The following is a 16,463-nucleotide window of genomic DNA, read 5'->3' on the forward strand; positions in this document are numbered from 1 at the left end:
TGAGATGCAAACATGTAAAACAGCTCATTAGTATGCAAATGTAACAACATGGCTTCCAGTGAACACTGAAAGCCATGTTAGTCCAGCAAAAAGCTGGAAATATTTTTCCATCCCCAAGCATCAGGCCACAAAGCCACAGCCCAATGTTCTCAACTAGCAGTTAAATGGGCCATATGTGCTGTCCCATTCCTCTGAAGACACCCCTCATCCCCGATCAGGACCGTTGCAAACACACCCTCGTCTAAACTCCCCCACCCCCGATCCCTCCTGTCTCTACCTTCATTTTTCCCTTGTGGTTTGGTGGGCCTGGGACAGCAGTGATCCCCAGTCCCTCCTTTTCCTGCTTGTGACCCCTAGCAGTAGTCTAGCAAGAGTAATTTAACTGCCTCAGGGGTCTGTAAACAATACAATAATATGTAGAATCATAAAAACAAAGATCTTTGTTTATTTATATATCTGTATATTTATATTTTTACGGTTCCTTTATGATTTTATATATTTATATATTACTGTATTGTTTACAGTCCCCTGAAGCAGGCTTTTTCAAGCTGAAACATGGTCCCATGTCAGGTCTTAACTGTTCTTCAATAAACAACATTCTTGAGAATCCACCAGTTTTACGAGTGGTTAAGTGTTGGAAGACTCATCTGTGGACCCTAATGTTCTACTGTTTTGTGTGCTCCGTAAAGTTTTTCTTATTCCTCCACTTCGGTGGTTTTCTCCTCTAAATTGATAAATTTACCACATATTATATAATGTTGTAAGTTTTTATTACGAAGCTGGAGTCGGTATATTTTTACCAACTCAACCCAAAATTGCTTCCAACTCCAACTGACTTCACAGCCCTGGATTTTACTGCTGATTTTTGGAGTCTACACAAGAAGTGGGGTTTCACTCAGGACTTTATCGTGCAACACTGATACTTACCAAAATCAGTATGTCTGAAATCCAGTACTTTGAGTTTTGTACATCTGCACTCTGCTTTTGCTCTTCCCCTGGACATTTTAACAGGGTGGACTAGGGTTCCTTGGGGTAATATAAATCAGATATTGTTGGGGTTGAAAGGGTGGAGTGTGGCGGAGGGGTGTTATTTCAGTTGCTCGTTATTATTGTTTCCTATTTGTGATTTATAAACAGTTGTACAAAATATTGTTCCTTTTTATAATTAAAAAAAATATTTAAATATAAAATCATAAATGTTCAAGGCTTGTGCAGAAAAGGATGCAGCCCGCGGGTATGAGGACAAAAACTTTGTCCCTGTGTCATTCTCTAATGCTGAGTTATTCCAAGGTCCATCGAGCCCAACATCCCATCTTTGACAGCGGCCAGGTCACACCATAAGTATCCAGCAGATTTCAAAGATCTACTTCTCAAAGCACATTAACAGGAATAAGGACTGGCTCTCCACAGTCTATCTGCCTTAATAATATTTTATGGGCTTTTCCTTCTGAAACTTGTCTAAACCTCTTTTTAATAATGCTATGTTAAATCACTTTGGCCACATCCTTTGTGAACAGATTCCACAGCTTAATTAAGTGTCGTGTGAAAAAAAAAGCAACTTTCTATGATTTGTTTTCAATCTCCTGGTCATTAGTTTTAAGGAATATCCTCTTGATTTAGTGTTTGATTTGATGTAATAATTTGATATACCGCCTTACAAATAGAAAAAAAAAAGTATAATACAATAAACAGATAAGACAACTGAAATTAAACCCATCAATATTCATAATAAAACCTCAGAAGATCACCACCAAAGGTATTTTAAAACATCCTCATTTTCAAGGCTTTTTGAAAACAGAACTAGCCATTTGATTTGATTTACATCCAAGATTTCAAGTGTTTTTGAGTTTGCAAGTGTTGTTTGAAAGGTTAAATAACCATACTCTATGTAATCATTCTACGTGATTTTATGACTGTGCCATATCCCCTTTCCCAGTCCTTTTTCCAATCTGAAAAACTCTAACCTTTGCAGCTTTGCTTTATAAGAGAAGTGCTCCATCCCCATTTGTCACCTCTCTGTGAACCTCTTTTAGATCAGCTATAACCTTGTTGAGATCAGGTGACCAGAACTGCACACAACACTCAAAAGTGTGTTTGCACTAGAGACATATGCAGAGACATTTTGATAGTTTCAGTTTTGTTTTCCAATCCTTCTTGAATAATCCCTAATTATATCCTTGCTTTTTTGGTAGCCCGAAAACAATGGACTGAAAATTTCAAGGTATTGTCCACAATGACTCCAACATCTTCTTGGGTGGGGACTCCTAACTCAGAATCTAGCATTTTGTATTAGGACTATTTTTCCCTGTATGCACTTTGCGCTACGTCCACATTAAATTTCATCTGCCATTTAAATGCTCGCACATCAGACTGTCTATCCAGAGATTCTAAACCAAGAGAGGAAAGGCAACAAAGACCTGTAAATCACAGCAGTCAAGGAACAGAACGGATCACAATCAAGGTTCAGAAAACACACAACTTTATTAACTAACGACCCGATGTGGCTAAGTTTCGCCTCCCAAGAGGCTATGTCAGGGGCTTTACTTTTCACTACTAGAGTCCCTTAGGACACATACCAGCTACTGGGAGTGATTCAGTGCTGTTGCTTGTTATGTTATCTACTATTAGGTGTTATGTGTCCTAAGCTGGGCTTTTTTTGAGGGGGCACTTGGGGGTGCTGAGTACCGGCACCTTCCCCAGTCTGCTAAAATTGATCCATGGTCCCCAAACTTTAATGAAAGAGCTCAGGCTCTACACCAATTCTGCCTTGTCATAGATTCTGTGACTGGTTGCAGGGGGCCTGACTATTGTGGGGTGGGTCCCTCATTGATCAACCCCACCCCTGAAGGGTGGCCTGGCATTTGAGTACCGGCACCTTTTTCGATAGAAAAAATGCACTGGATATAAGCAGGGGTTTTTTGAGGGGGTACTGAGTACTGACACCTTTTCCATTGTCTGCTAAAATTGACTCATGGTCCCCAAGTTTTAATGAAAGAGCTCAGGCTCTACACACCATAAGTACATAAGTACATAAGTACATAAGTAGTGCCATACTGGGAAAGACCAAAGGTCCATCTAGCCCAGCATCCTGTCACCGACAGTGGCCAATCCAGGTCAAGGGCACCTGGCACGCTCCCCAAACGTAAAAACATTCCAGACAAGTTATACCTAAAAATGAGGAATTTTTCCAGTCCATTTAATAGCGGTCTATGGACTTGTCCTTTAGGAATCTATCTAACCCCTTTTTAAACTCCGTCAAGCTAACCGCCCGTACCACGTTCTCCGGCAATGAATTCCAGAGTCTAATTACACGTTGGGTGAAGAAAAATTTTCTCCGATTCGTTTTAAATTTACCACACTGTAGCTTCAACTCATGCCCTCTAGTCCTAGTATTTTTGGATAGCGTGAACAGTCGCTTCACATCCACCCGATCCATTCCACTCATTATTTTATACACTTCTATCATATCTCCCCTCAGCCGTCTCTTCTCCAAGCTGAAAAGCCCTAGCCTTCTCAGCCTCTCTTCATAGGAAAGTCGTCCCATCCCCACTATCATTTTCGTCGCCCTTCGCTGTACCTTTTCCAATTCTACTATATCTTTTTTGAGATACGGAGACCAGTACTGAACACAATACTCCAGGTGCGGTCGCACCATGGAGCGATACAACGGCATTCTGCCTTGTCATAGATTCTGTGACTGGTTGCAGGGGACCTGGTTATTGTGGGGTGCATCCCTCAGTGATCACCCCACCCCTGAAGGGTGGACTGGCATTTGAGTACTGGCACCTTTTTCGCTGGAAAAAATGCACTGGTCCTAAGGGACCCTGACACAGTCTCTTGGGAGGCAAAACGTGGCCACGTCGGGTCATTATTTAATAAAGTTGCGTGTTTTCTGAACCTTGATTGAACTCCTTGAGTGGAGTGGAGTGGAGTGGCCTAGTGCTACTACTACTACTTGACATTTCTAAAGCGCTACTAGGGTTACGCAGCGCTGCACAATTTAACATAGAAGGACAGTCCCTGCTCAAAGGAGCTTACAATCTAAAGGGTTAGGGTGGTGGACTTTGGTCCTGGGGAACTGAGGAACTGAGTTCGATTCCCAGCACAGGCAGGTCCTTGTGACTCTGGGCAAGTCACTTAACCCTCCATTGCCCCATGTAAGCCGCATTGAGCCTGCCATGAGTGGGAAAGCGCAGGGTACAAATGTAACAAAAATAAAATAAAAATAAAATAAAAATCCGTTCACTGCATTTTGTTTCCTGTAGAACTTTTATCCTGCTTGGACTATGGCATGCTTTACATATAACGCTAGTTCCTCCACAAATTTGGTTCTCTCTCTCAGTTCAATATAATTTGTATTCTGGAATCATGGTACCCCATTGATTGTCCTCTTTCCATTAGGTCCCTGAGATACCTATTATTTATAACTCTTCCTTTACTGCTATACATTCAGACTTTGCAGTTTTATTTTTTAGACTTCCACCCATAGGTACTGACTCCGTGGGTGCTGTGGGTGCTCAAGCACCCCCAATATTTTAACCCGCGTTGCCTTCCTGCCACGCAGAACTTAAAACTCATCTTACCTGGGTCCCAGCAGCAGTGAAAGGCGAGCAGGCTCGTCTTCAGCCTTCCCTTCTCTCTCAGCTCTGGTCCCGCCTTCGCAGAAACAGGAAATGAGGGCGGGACCAGAGCTGAGAGAGAAAGAAAAGCTGAATACGAGCCTGCTCGTGCTCGTCTTTTACTGCTGCTGGGACCGAGGTAAGATGAGTTTTAAGTTCTGAGCGGCAGGAAGGCAAGGACGGAGGACTGTTGTGGGAGAAGAGGTCGGGCTGGGGTTGGGATTGGCACTCGGAGAAGAGGGGGGCTGAAAAGGGGCAGGTGGTGTTTGGGGCAAGTTACTGGACATGGAGGGGAGAGGAGAGAGGATAAATCGCTGGACATGGAAGAGAGGGGCAGGGGAGAGAGGATAAATCGCTGGACATGGAAGAGAGGGGCAGGGGAGAGAGGATAAATCACTGGACATGGATGAGAGGGCAGGGGAGAGAGGATAAATCACTGGACATGGATGAGAGGGCAGGGGAGAGAGGATAAATTGCTGGACATGGAAGAGAGGGGCAGGGGAGAGAGGAGAAATCACTGGACATGGATGAGAGGGCAGGGGAGAGAGGAGACTTGTTGGACATGGATGGAGGAGAGGGCAGGGGAGAAAGGAGAATTGCTGGATATGAACAGAGAGGGGGAGGGGGGGAATGCACCACATGTTAAAAAAAAAAATCAGCACCCCCAATCATTTTGAAAAGTTGGCTCCTATGCTTCCACCATTCACATACAAACCATTTAAAGTACGTTTTCATTTTCATTCGTACTTGCAACCTTTGTAGTAGCTGATGTTTGATAGTTGATTTGGAATCATTTCTCTGTCTTTTGTTAAACACTCCCAGGCTACTTCAGTTTTAAGATTTGGAATTCAGATGCAATTACTCACCCTTTCCAAATTGGAGCTAAAGGTAAGTGAGATATTCAGGTACACAAGTTGTTTGCCTGTCCAAGTAGAATTGCAATTTAACGTATCGGAGCCAAGGAAGGATAAAATAACTCGCCCAATATCACAAGGAGTCCGGGTAGGAGAAGTAGGACTTGAACCCTAGTTTATCTGGTTATCAGCCCTCTGCTCCAAACACTAGACTCCTCCTCCACTCTCCATTGGGATATTATAACTTTCACATTTTACTTTACTCAGAACCATGTGCTCCTGAGCAACTGTTGGCTTTCCCATAAGACCTAATTTAAAATTGTTTTCTTTACTTTTCAAAGGTTAGCACCAGTAGCCTGATCTAGCCTGGTTAAGTGAAGCCTGTGCTTTTGGAATAGGCTCCTTTTCCCTCAGAATGTTGCCCAGTTCCTTAAAAAGAAAAAAAAAACCCTAAATCCCTCCCTTCCTGCACAATTGTCTCATCCAAAGATTGAGATTCCAGAGCTCTGCCTACCACCTAAGCCCTAGGCATGGAATGGGAAGTATTTCTGAGACTGCTACCTTGGAGTTCTGAATCTCTGGTTTTTTACCTAAAAGCCTAAATTTGAACCTCTCAGCTTTACATACCGCTTACCTTTGTGATGTCATTAGTACCACATGTGCAAGTCAGCCAATTGCTCCTCACCACAGTATGAAATTCCATCTGATGCATGAGGTCTGCTATCTTCACACCAGGTGGGCAAGTTACCAAGTGATCATTACACTCGCAAACCAACCTGCCATTTACATTTCTAATGATGGATTGCCAACAATGGCCATCCTAACCTAGCCTCCTGGGCACACACCACTGGAGATACATTTTCAGTGTGAGATACCACCAGTGGACTTGGGCCCCCTCCAAAATTGTGGCATTAAATGTGTGACTGGTGGAGATGCTCAAGCACCGCCAGCCAAAGAGATTTGCCACCAGAGTCCCTGCCCGTACAACTGAACTGAGCATGTGTGGAAGTGCTGACAGTGAAGGGTGGAGCAGCCTGCTTGTTTCCTTGCTCCTCAGGCAGCACAGCTCCGGCCCTCCAGCAGATGGCGTCTTCGGCTGGTGGGGTTTGAGAATCCTCACCAGCAAAGGTATGATTGGGGGGAGGTGTTGGGGCAGAGGCGGCAATTGAAGTGGTAGTAGCAGCAAGGGGAAAACTGAGAGGAAATGTTTGGCCCCTTCAGTAAACCCCTGGGCCCCCTCCCCCAAAATCAAGTTCTGGTTACACCCCTGTATAATACGACATCAGCCAGAAGGCAAGTCCTTTCTGTAGGAATGCTCTACTAGGTCTCTGAGGATCTTTTCAATATGTCTGTCTGTCTTAGCTCCACTGTCTGTACTCTAACCCCCAGATTCTTATGTTCTTAGAAAACTTTATATGCTCATTTGCTCAGCAGCAAGGTTTCAAAACCATGGGGTCCTAACATTAACTGCATTCTCTTGCTAGTCCTGCTGCTCTAAATAGGTCTCTACTGTCACAAAATAGGTGGCCCCTGCCGAGAAGACATGCTGTGGAGCAGAGAAAGATGACTGATTCCAAGTCCTAAAGTCAGTAAAAATTCAGTGTTCGAGAAGGAATCCTATCAAAAAGTGAAACTGCTTACACAGCAGGTGTCCATAATACTACTGAAAGCTTTATAATTTGTTCTGGCTCGCCAGCCGATGCCAGAAGGGTGCTAGTGTAAGGGCAACGTGCACATTACATCCACTCTTTTAATGTTTACGACTCCTCAGACCTCTACAAGCACTGGAAGCTTATAGGAACACTCAGAGGAAAAATATGCCAAGATTCCAAGACATTTGTATAATTTTTTACCCCTTCCTAAAGAGAAAATTAATCGCCATTTGAAACTTTATAAAAATGACCTTAATACAAATGTTATTGCTCACTGCTGGTGTGAGCCCTGGGCACATCTCTAAAGAATCACAACATCCAAGAAATCGGGATATGAAGTTCACAATTATTTACAGATTAAATTTCTGTCTGGCAACTTTATACACCACCATTTAGACAACTCCAGCTGTCTGTCTGTAAACATTGCTTGTATCTTTTGGACACAGCCCCAGATTGGGGCATTTTGGTGCCAAGTATATAATAAAGTAAACAGATGAATTAATTCAAGTCTGTGCCTCTCCCTCACTTCACTGTAAATCTCTGGGAAGGGTATACAGGAAAGCAGCACAAAGCAACCAACTGTTTCCTACAAGCAGCAAGAAGGGTACTTATATAACAATGAGAAGCGTCCACCCAGGGCCACTGCAAGCTTATTTGGAGATAAATGATCAGTATTTGCAATGAAGAAGGGTAGATAGTGGGGTTCCCCAGGGGTCTGTGCTGGAACCATTGCTTTTTAACATATTTATAAATGATCTAGAGATGGGAGTAACTAGAGATGTAATTAAATTTGCTGATGACACAAAGTTATTCAAAGTTGTTAAATCACAAGAGGAATGTCAAAACGTACAAGAGGAATGTCAAAACGTACAAGAGGACCTTACGAGACTGGGAGACTGGGCATCCAAATGGCAGATGACATTTAATGTGAGCAGGTGCAAAGTGATGCATGTGGGAAAGAGGAACCCGAACTATAGCTACGTCATGCATGGTGCCACATTAGGAGTCACCGACAAGGAAAGGAATCTAGGTGTCATCGTTGATGATACATTGAAACTCTCTGCTCAATGTATGGCAGCGGCTAAGAAAGCAAATAGAATGTTAGGTATTATTAGGAAAGGAATGGGGAAAAATGAGGACGTTATAATGCCTTTGTATCACTCCATGGTGCGACCGCACCTCGAATACTGTGTGCAATTCTGGTTATCTCATCTCAAAAAAGATATAGTGGAATTAGAAAAGGTACAGAGAAGGGCAACGAAAATGATAAAGGGGATGGGACAACTTCCCTATGAGGAAAGGCTAAAGCAGCTAGGGCTCAGCTTGGAGAAAAAATGGCAAGGGGAGATATGATAGAGGTCTATTGTCGCGTTCTCGAGGCCCTTGGAATGCTGTCAGGTCCTCGAGGCAGCACTGGGGATCGTGAGCCCATGGGCCCCTGCCGAGGAGCGGCAGAAGCAGGCAAGACCACCTTGGAACTGGACGTCCGGAAGGACTGGACTGGAACTCGGGACTGGAAGTAGGCCACTGGAACCGGCAGAACAGGAACCGCTTCACCTGTGCTTAGCCACCTTTCCACTGGAGTTGAGCTCCAGCGTGCGGGCGGCCGACAGGACTTGCTCGCCAAGGCCGGACTGGAGATCCAGAGGACCCACCGAGGATCGAGGAAACTGGACTAGGAACTAAACTCAGATGGAGTGCTGCTGCACAGCCACTAGCAAGAACCAGACGGCAGACCAAGGAGACAAGACATAGGAACAAAGACTAGGGCAACATGCCAGCAAGGCAGACTGGGGATCAGGGAATACTCAGCGGGTAAACCCACTAGCTAGGAAGCAGCAGGAAACAGGGACCACGCCCTGGCAATAAACACTAGCTAGACAGAGAGACAGGATTCAGGATATACACACAGGAAATACAAGCAGGGTAAGCACACAGACTAGGCAAGGCAGGATTCAGGATATACACTCAGGATATACAAGCAGGGTTCAAGGTAGGCAACAGAGCGAACAGAGTAAACCAGGAAGAACAGGCCAAGGGTCTTGGGCTGGCAGCAGAGCAAACAGAGATCAAACACGGACAGAGGCTTCACCCCCAAACACAGAGTAAGCCAGGGACAGAGGCAACACCCCAAACACAGAGTAAGTCAGGAACAGAGGCTTCACCCCAAACACAGAGTAAGCCAGGAACAGAGGCTTCACCCCAAACACAGAGCAAGCCAGGAACAGAGGCTTCACCCCAAACACAGAGAGGCTTCCCACACCCAGGTGTAGTGTAGTGAAGCAATTAGTGTCATGCTGCTGGATGCAGCCAGCACAGAGAGCCAGAGCTAGCTCAGAAAGGACAGACAGAAGAAACAGGAGCCAGCTAGGATGCTGACCCCCAGGAATAAGGTAAGTCTGAGGGTGGTCACGGCCAGACGTGACATCTATAAAATAATGAGTGGAGTGGAGTGGAATGGGTAGATGTGAATCGCTTGTTTACTCTTTCCAAAAATACTAGGACTAGGGAGCACACAATGAAGCTACAAAGTAGTAAATTTAAAATGAATCAGAGAAAATATTTCTTCACTCAACGTGTAATAAAACTCTGGAATTTGTTGCCAGAGAATGTAGTAAAAGCAGTTAGCATAGCGGGGTTTAAGAAAAGTCTCTAAGCCATTATTAAAATGAACTTGCGGAAAATCCACTACTTATTTCTGGGATAAGTAGCATAAAATATATTGTACTATTTTAGGATCTTGCCAGGTACTTGTAACCTGGATGGGCCACTGTTGGAGACAGGATGCTGGGCTTAATGGACCTTTGGTCTAGACCAGTATGGCAATACTTATGTTCTTATAAGGGTGGATTATAAATAATACATCTAAATCTAATGCACATAGGGCTCGTAAACGCAGGAGTGTATTAATAGAATTGCCCTTTATACTTGTAAATATGACATATATATACAGAGTCACACACAAAAGGGCAATTTCCCAAAAGCCCCCGGATTCTCTATAGCATGACCGAAATTGCGCAAGCAAATGAAGTCGTATTCTGGATTTGCACATGCAATTTAAGTCAATTAGTATCAATTGCCACTTAACAAGCAACTGATACTAATTGGCATTAATTAGAATTTACATGCACAGCTTGCTAGGCGTAGTCTGTAAAGTGGTGTGCGTAAATTCTAATGCGTGCTGCCAAAAATGGGGCATGGCCATGGGTAGACTATGTTCATAGTTATAGAATACACCTGCTCTGCGCCTAACTTAGGCGCCGGTATTTACACCAAGTTTTACTTGTCATAAATGGACACACCTAGAGTTAGGCGCAGGCATGGCCGCTAGGCATATTCTATTAACCACGCCTAAATCTAGGCATGGTTTACAGAATACGCCTAGGCGGAAATATTTTCAGCGCCAATTTTTCAGGCGCCATATATAGAATCTAGTCCAAAATGAGCTATTTTGAAATGAGCTATTTTGAAAACTATCTATTCCCTCTACTGATAAGGGAAGGCATTGATAGTTCTTTGAGTTTGTATGTCTGTCAGGATCTATCGTTCTGCCCCGACTGCAGTTCTTCCTTGCTGTCTATTCTGCCTAATGGTTAAGCCTACCCTTACCCACAACTTAGGGCGTGTTAGATGTCTCTGTTTATTCATACATGACTATCAGCATCTCTTTTGCACAGTGATATGGTAGAGAGTTGCACGGGGACACAAATCTAACCCATCCCCGCCCATCCCCTCTGGAATTTTACCCATCCTCACCCACAAGAAGTGGTACCTAAAAAAAATACAAAATTCCAGTCGACTCTCTTGGTCTCTGGGTTCAGCCCGCAGTACTGCAAGCAAGAAAAAAATGGAAGTCGGAACACTCTGGTGCGCACATGTATGGCTTGTCTCTTGTCTCACTGGCACTGTGTGCTGAGAGTTTGCCACATGCATGCATCAATAGGTCAGGTGACCTCTGATGCTCGTGCCTGTGCCAGAGCTTAGGCCTGTGCATCAGCCTGGGAGCCGAGAGGGTTAATGGAAGACTTTCTACATCTGTACTGTTAAAGCAAAGAGAAGGAGGAGGTGGCACTCAAAGAACTTGGTACTTGGTAGATGAAAGGTTGGCACAAGTGCAGCTTACACTTCCATGGGGACCTCACAGGAACTGCTTCCATCCCCACGGGAATCTTGCAAAGCTGCTTCTGTCTCCACGAGAACCCCGCAGCCCTGGAAGGGATTCCCACAGATTCCGCAGGATTCCAGCGAACCCTGTTCAGGTCTCTAGTTCAGAGTGCAGAAGGGGCAGAACACTCTAATGCAACATTTTATATAACATGAATTTATATTTCACAATGCCACTCCTTGAAAAGGCAACAGAAATGTGGTCCAAAGGCAATTTGTGCAAGGGGAAGCAAAGCAGCCTGCAAAGTATTACAGAAAAACACACTGGATTCCTCCTTCACAATGTGACTCTTGTTACAAGTACTACAGCAAGCTCAAAACTGGTGCATCTCTATGTCATTACAATGAGTTACAGTTGGAGAACATTGGTACAGAACCAGGAAAACCTAACATTTTCCACATGGGATTGCTTATTTACACCTAATAACTATATCATTCAAAATTCAGGCATAGGAAGAAAACACACCACCTTTTCCTACCGTTTTGAGGCTCTCCAAATTCAATCAAGGTCCTTTTACTAAAGCTGGAGCAAAAACTAAGACTATTTGTACAGCAGAAGTAAAATGGCTGCTTTTCCATTTTTTGTATTAATGGTCATACACTAATGTTGCCATTAGCGCGTAGCCATTAAAAAAAAAGTTACCACGAGAGCACTAACTGACATATTTTGTACGTGGTAAAGGGTTCATGCGATAATCCTGTGCTCACCAGTTAGTATGAAGTAATGTAGCCCCGCAAAATAACTGATTAGCACAGGAACATCCACTCTCCACTCCCTAACACACCCCCTCCCAAAAAATAAAAAAGTAATTTTTAGCACATGGTTAGCACACACACGTTTGTACGTTTGGGAAGCTTGCCAGGTGCCCTTGGCCTGGATTGGCCGCTGTCGTGGACAGGATGCTGGGCTCGATGGACCCTTGGTCTTTTCCCAGTGTGGCATTACTTATGTACTTATGAGCTACTGCAGAATGCCTGAATGCATCCCACAGTACGCCATTTTAAGCACGTTAACACCTATTGCAGCTTAGTAAAAGGACCAGGGGAACCAGATTTAATTCCTACTGCAGCTCCTTGTGACTCTGGACATGTAATTTAACCCTGTATTGCCCCAGGTACAAAATAAGTACCATTATATAATATGTAAACCGCTTTGATTGTAACCACAGAAAGGCAGCCTATTAAATTCCATCTCCTTTTCTCTAACAAACAAACATAAAATCTTGCTAAGACCAACATAAAATAAAAATCAGACATCCCTTGCATTTTTTTCACATGGAATATTTAAACTGCTTTCACCCAAAAAATTTCTAAGTACGATCGAGCAATACTCAAACAGAAAAACTGGACAAAAAATGTAGTGGAGTGGAATGGGTAGAAGTTATCATTGTGTGCTAAAAGTTGGGCTTTTTACTGCACCTTAATATATCCTAGGAGTGACTAACCTGCAGTAGCTCAGAACCACAAGTTAATCATTTCCACGGTCAAGAATAACACTGCTTTCCATCAAAACTTTCAAGCAGCAGCCTGATGCTCCCGAGCAGCACCTTAACCTAGTTGTGTATACTCCAGGTACCCCCAGCCAAACCTATCTTAATCTTCCCTGGTGACAAGTAGGTTTAGGGGCAGGAGCAATCCCCTGTCACCCCTGTCCCTAGCCACCCTAGCTGAGCTTAAAATGGTGCCACCAACCCCTAGAGGTAGAACCTTATACAGCAGCTTTACCCCTAGCGGTAATATGGCAAGACTACCAATAGGGGTCACCAGATCCACTGTGAATCTGGCACTGGCAAACAGCAAGAGTAACAACGGATCACTCCTACCCCTAACCCACTAGACACAAAGGAAAGATTAAGATCGGGGCGAGGGGGCAGAATTAGGGGTATTAGCCAGCTAAATTAAAAGGTGCCACCCAGGAGCATTAGGCCACAACTTTGCTCTTCGATGCTTGCAGGATAGAAAATTACAATCAGCTTTTCACTGGCTGTATTTTTCCAGAAATAATACAGCTTGCAGTATTCAGAACAAGCCATGTTATTAAATTTACATAGTAATAAGCTATTTTGCATACTTTTATATGCTTTCTGTCTCATTATTATGTAATCCAAAGTAATTTAAACTGTGCATCATGATAATATAATGTGTGTTAATGCTGTTTATACACGTTAAGGGGCAAATAATGTGGTGTTATCGCAGTAAGACATCTTGATAACTACCGCCTAAATGAAATTGGATTTCATTTGGGTTTCTTATTACGTATCATACCAAAGAAACCTGCACTCTAAATATAAAAAGTAGCCACACAGAAAGAGTGCATATAAATTCCCCTATTTAATCCAACATGCAAACTCTCCCTCAGTGTCATAATCTTAACAGATGTCAAAACTAGCAAAGCTTTTGCATGAACATCTGGTATGTAGGACTTTTGTGCCTATTGGCACACACAGAGGTTGAGCAATGCAGGCAGTCCAAGGACCAAACACACCACTGATAAAATACTTTAAAAACGAATGTATTAAAAACAAATGTGGCCACGTTTCACCCTCAGGTTGCATCAAGTTAACATCACATACCAAAATAGACATTAATCAAACAAAGCCAATTATGAAACAGAAAAATAAACTTATAACAATTTCACATAAATAATTAACTGAAATATTAATAGACAAATGCATAAATGTCATTCCAGGGTTTTCTAAAATTTACATTAAACAAATCATATTAATTTATCTTGAAAAAACTGACGGCATAATGAGGAATTTTTAGAGTAATTTCTAGAGTATTTATTTCTCACTATACTGTCACAGTGATTAGTGCAGTGGACTTTGATCCTGGGAAACTGAGTTCGATTCCCACTGCAGCTCCTTGTGACTCTGGGCAAGTCACTTAACCCTCCATTGCCCCTGGTACAAAATAAGTACCTGAATATATGTAAACCGCTTTGAATGTAGTTGCAAAAACCTCAGAAAGGCGGTATATCAAGTCCCATTTCCCTTTTACACTGATGCAGCCTGAGGGCAAAACGCGGCCATGTTGGGTTTTACTTTAAGAGTCCTTTTACAAAGCAGCACTAAAAAAGTGGCCTCAGAGTGCTGTTACACAGGTCTTTCCTATTTTTAGCTCAACAGTAAAATGGCTGATTTTCATTTATGGAAACGTAAAAGCAGGAAAAGAATTCAAATCCTCACGGACTGTCTAGGGCTGAAGCTTCAACATTTTGGTCTTAGACCTGTTTTTAGAACTAATATGGCACAAAAAAGTGCCCTAAATGACCAGATGACCACTGAAGGCAAACAAGGATGGCCCACCCCTTACTCCCCCAGTGGTCACTGACCCCCCCCCCCCCCCCTCCAAAGATGTGATTAAAAATATTATCAGCCTATATGACAGCTTCAGATGCTATAGCCAGGTCTATTAGAGCAGCAAGCAGGTCCCTGGAATAGTGCAGTAGTCAGTGGAGCGCACTATAGAGAGGAGGACCCAGGCCCATATCCCACTCTGCCTGTTACACTTGTGGTGCAAAGTGTGAGCCTTCCCAGACTCCCCCAAAAGCTGCTGTATTCACATATAGGTGACACTTGAAGCCATAAGGGCTATTGTAGTGATGTACAGTTGGGTACAGTAGGTTTTTTTGGTGGTTTTTGAAGGGCTCAGCATACAGTATAAGGGGGTAACACTGAGATGACTTCCTGGGAGCTTTTATATGAAGTCCATTGCAATGGCCCCAAGCGTGCCACACTGCTTTGATTGATATTTCTTTGATTTGACCATGTATCAGATATTATCTTAGAGCAGTGGGTCCCAAACCTGGTCCTGGAGGCATCCCATACCTGGCGGGAAGTCAGCGCTGAGTAGGTGTAACGGTTTGGTCCCATTAATTCCCCTTGACAAAGCGTCCTTGCGAAACAGGCACCTGTCGGGGACACGGAGGCACGCTGACCTACACAGATAAGTGAAGCGCAGCCACTGATATAAGTAAGATTTGCTTGCTTTAGTAGGCATCAGATTGTTTAGCATTAGAAAGGTGGGGGAAGGAGAGTAGATGATTAAGAACACATACAGCGTTTACATTCACCGGAAGGTGAAGTATGATCAGCTGTTTGAGATATATGAGACTCCTCCTGTAGAAAGAAAGAAAAAAAAGAGATTTCTCCCGCACCGACAGTTGCCTATAGCAGCAGTCATTTCTCTGTATTGTAACTCTTACTTCCGTTTTGATTTGTTATTATAGATACTAATAGCAGAGACTAGCTGTTTGTTTTCGACAGTATTTCTAGGATAAGCAGCATAAAATGTATCGTACCGTTTTGGGATTTTGCCAGACACTTATGACCTGGATTGGCCACCATTGGAAACATGATGCCGGACTTGATTGACCTTTGGTCTGTCCCAGTATGGCAATTCTTATGTACTTATATAACTAGGTGCTATTTCATATATTATTTGAAAGAAATATCCACAGCTTTAAATATGATTGAATCTCCACAGGTAGACAATTCAACCTCACCAGTAATGGAAATGCTCTTTCAAACTCTGGTTCTCTATAAATCAGGCAGGCGGCGATGTTCTGCATCGTCTGAAGTTTAGTCAGCAACGATTTTTTTAAAGCCAATATATATGATACTAGAATAACGTTAATGCATGTTAGTAAATTATGGCCTACGTTTGAAATAAAAATCTATAAAAAAAAACAAAGTCCATGGAATATTCAAAAATATGTCTCTAGTCATGCTTCTGTTATACCACAACATAAACACTGTTTTTTCTAGTTCAGAGGCTCTTGGCATGTAAGCCACATGTGCCCTTGGCGCATGCAAACACAGAGCTATAACAGTTTGGATCTTGTGTAGGCAAAAGGTTCATATACTGAATCCAAAATTGTACTTGTACCTCGACACACTGCCTTAGTCTGTTACATACAAACAGCAATTACTCGTATAATGCCCTGTACTCGTGGCACTCTCAAGAAAATTCTGGAATAGTACTACCAGTTAGAAAAGGTCAGCACAAACATTAACGCCGAGGCATTTTCCACTCCCTATCTCAGTAGGGAAGAGATGTTATTGTTTAATGGCACACCAAAATGTGCCACACCTTTCAAATATTTAGTTTGACTCTCAGGTCATGTTTTATGTGAAACAGCACAAAGAATATTGAGAAAAATATTGGGCAAA

At 43.1% G+C, this 16,463-nt stretch overlaps 1 protein-coding gene across 2 annotated transcripts in view; it reads right to left on the minus strand.

Moving 5' to 3' along the window:
* The window catches only part of ATP10A (ATPase phospholipid transporting 10A (putative)), a 281,162-nt gene that overhangs the window by 156,998 nt on the left and 107,701 nt on the right, over window positions 1-16,463 (minus strand). The window lies entirely within an intron of this gene.

This window comes from Microcaecilia unicolor, chromosome 4, assembly GCF_901765095.1.
Source record: "Microcaecilia unicolor chromosome 4, aMicUni1.1, whole genome shotgun sequence".
In the NCBI taxonomy this organism is placed as follows: domain Eukaryota; kingdom Metazoa; phylum Chordata; class Amphibia; order Gymnophiona; family Siphonopidae; genus Microcaecilia; species Microcaecilia unicolor.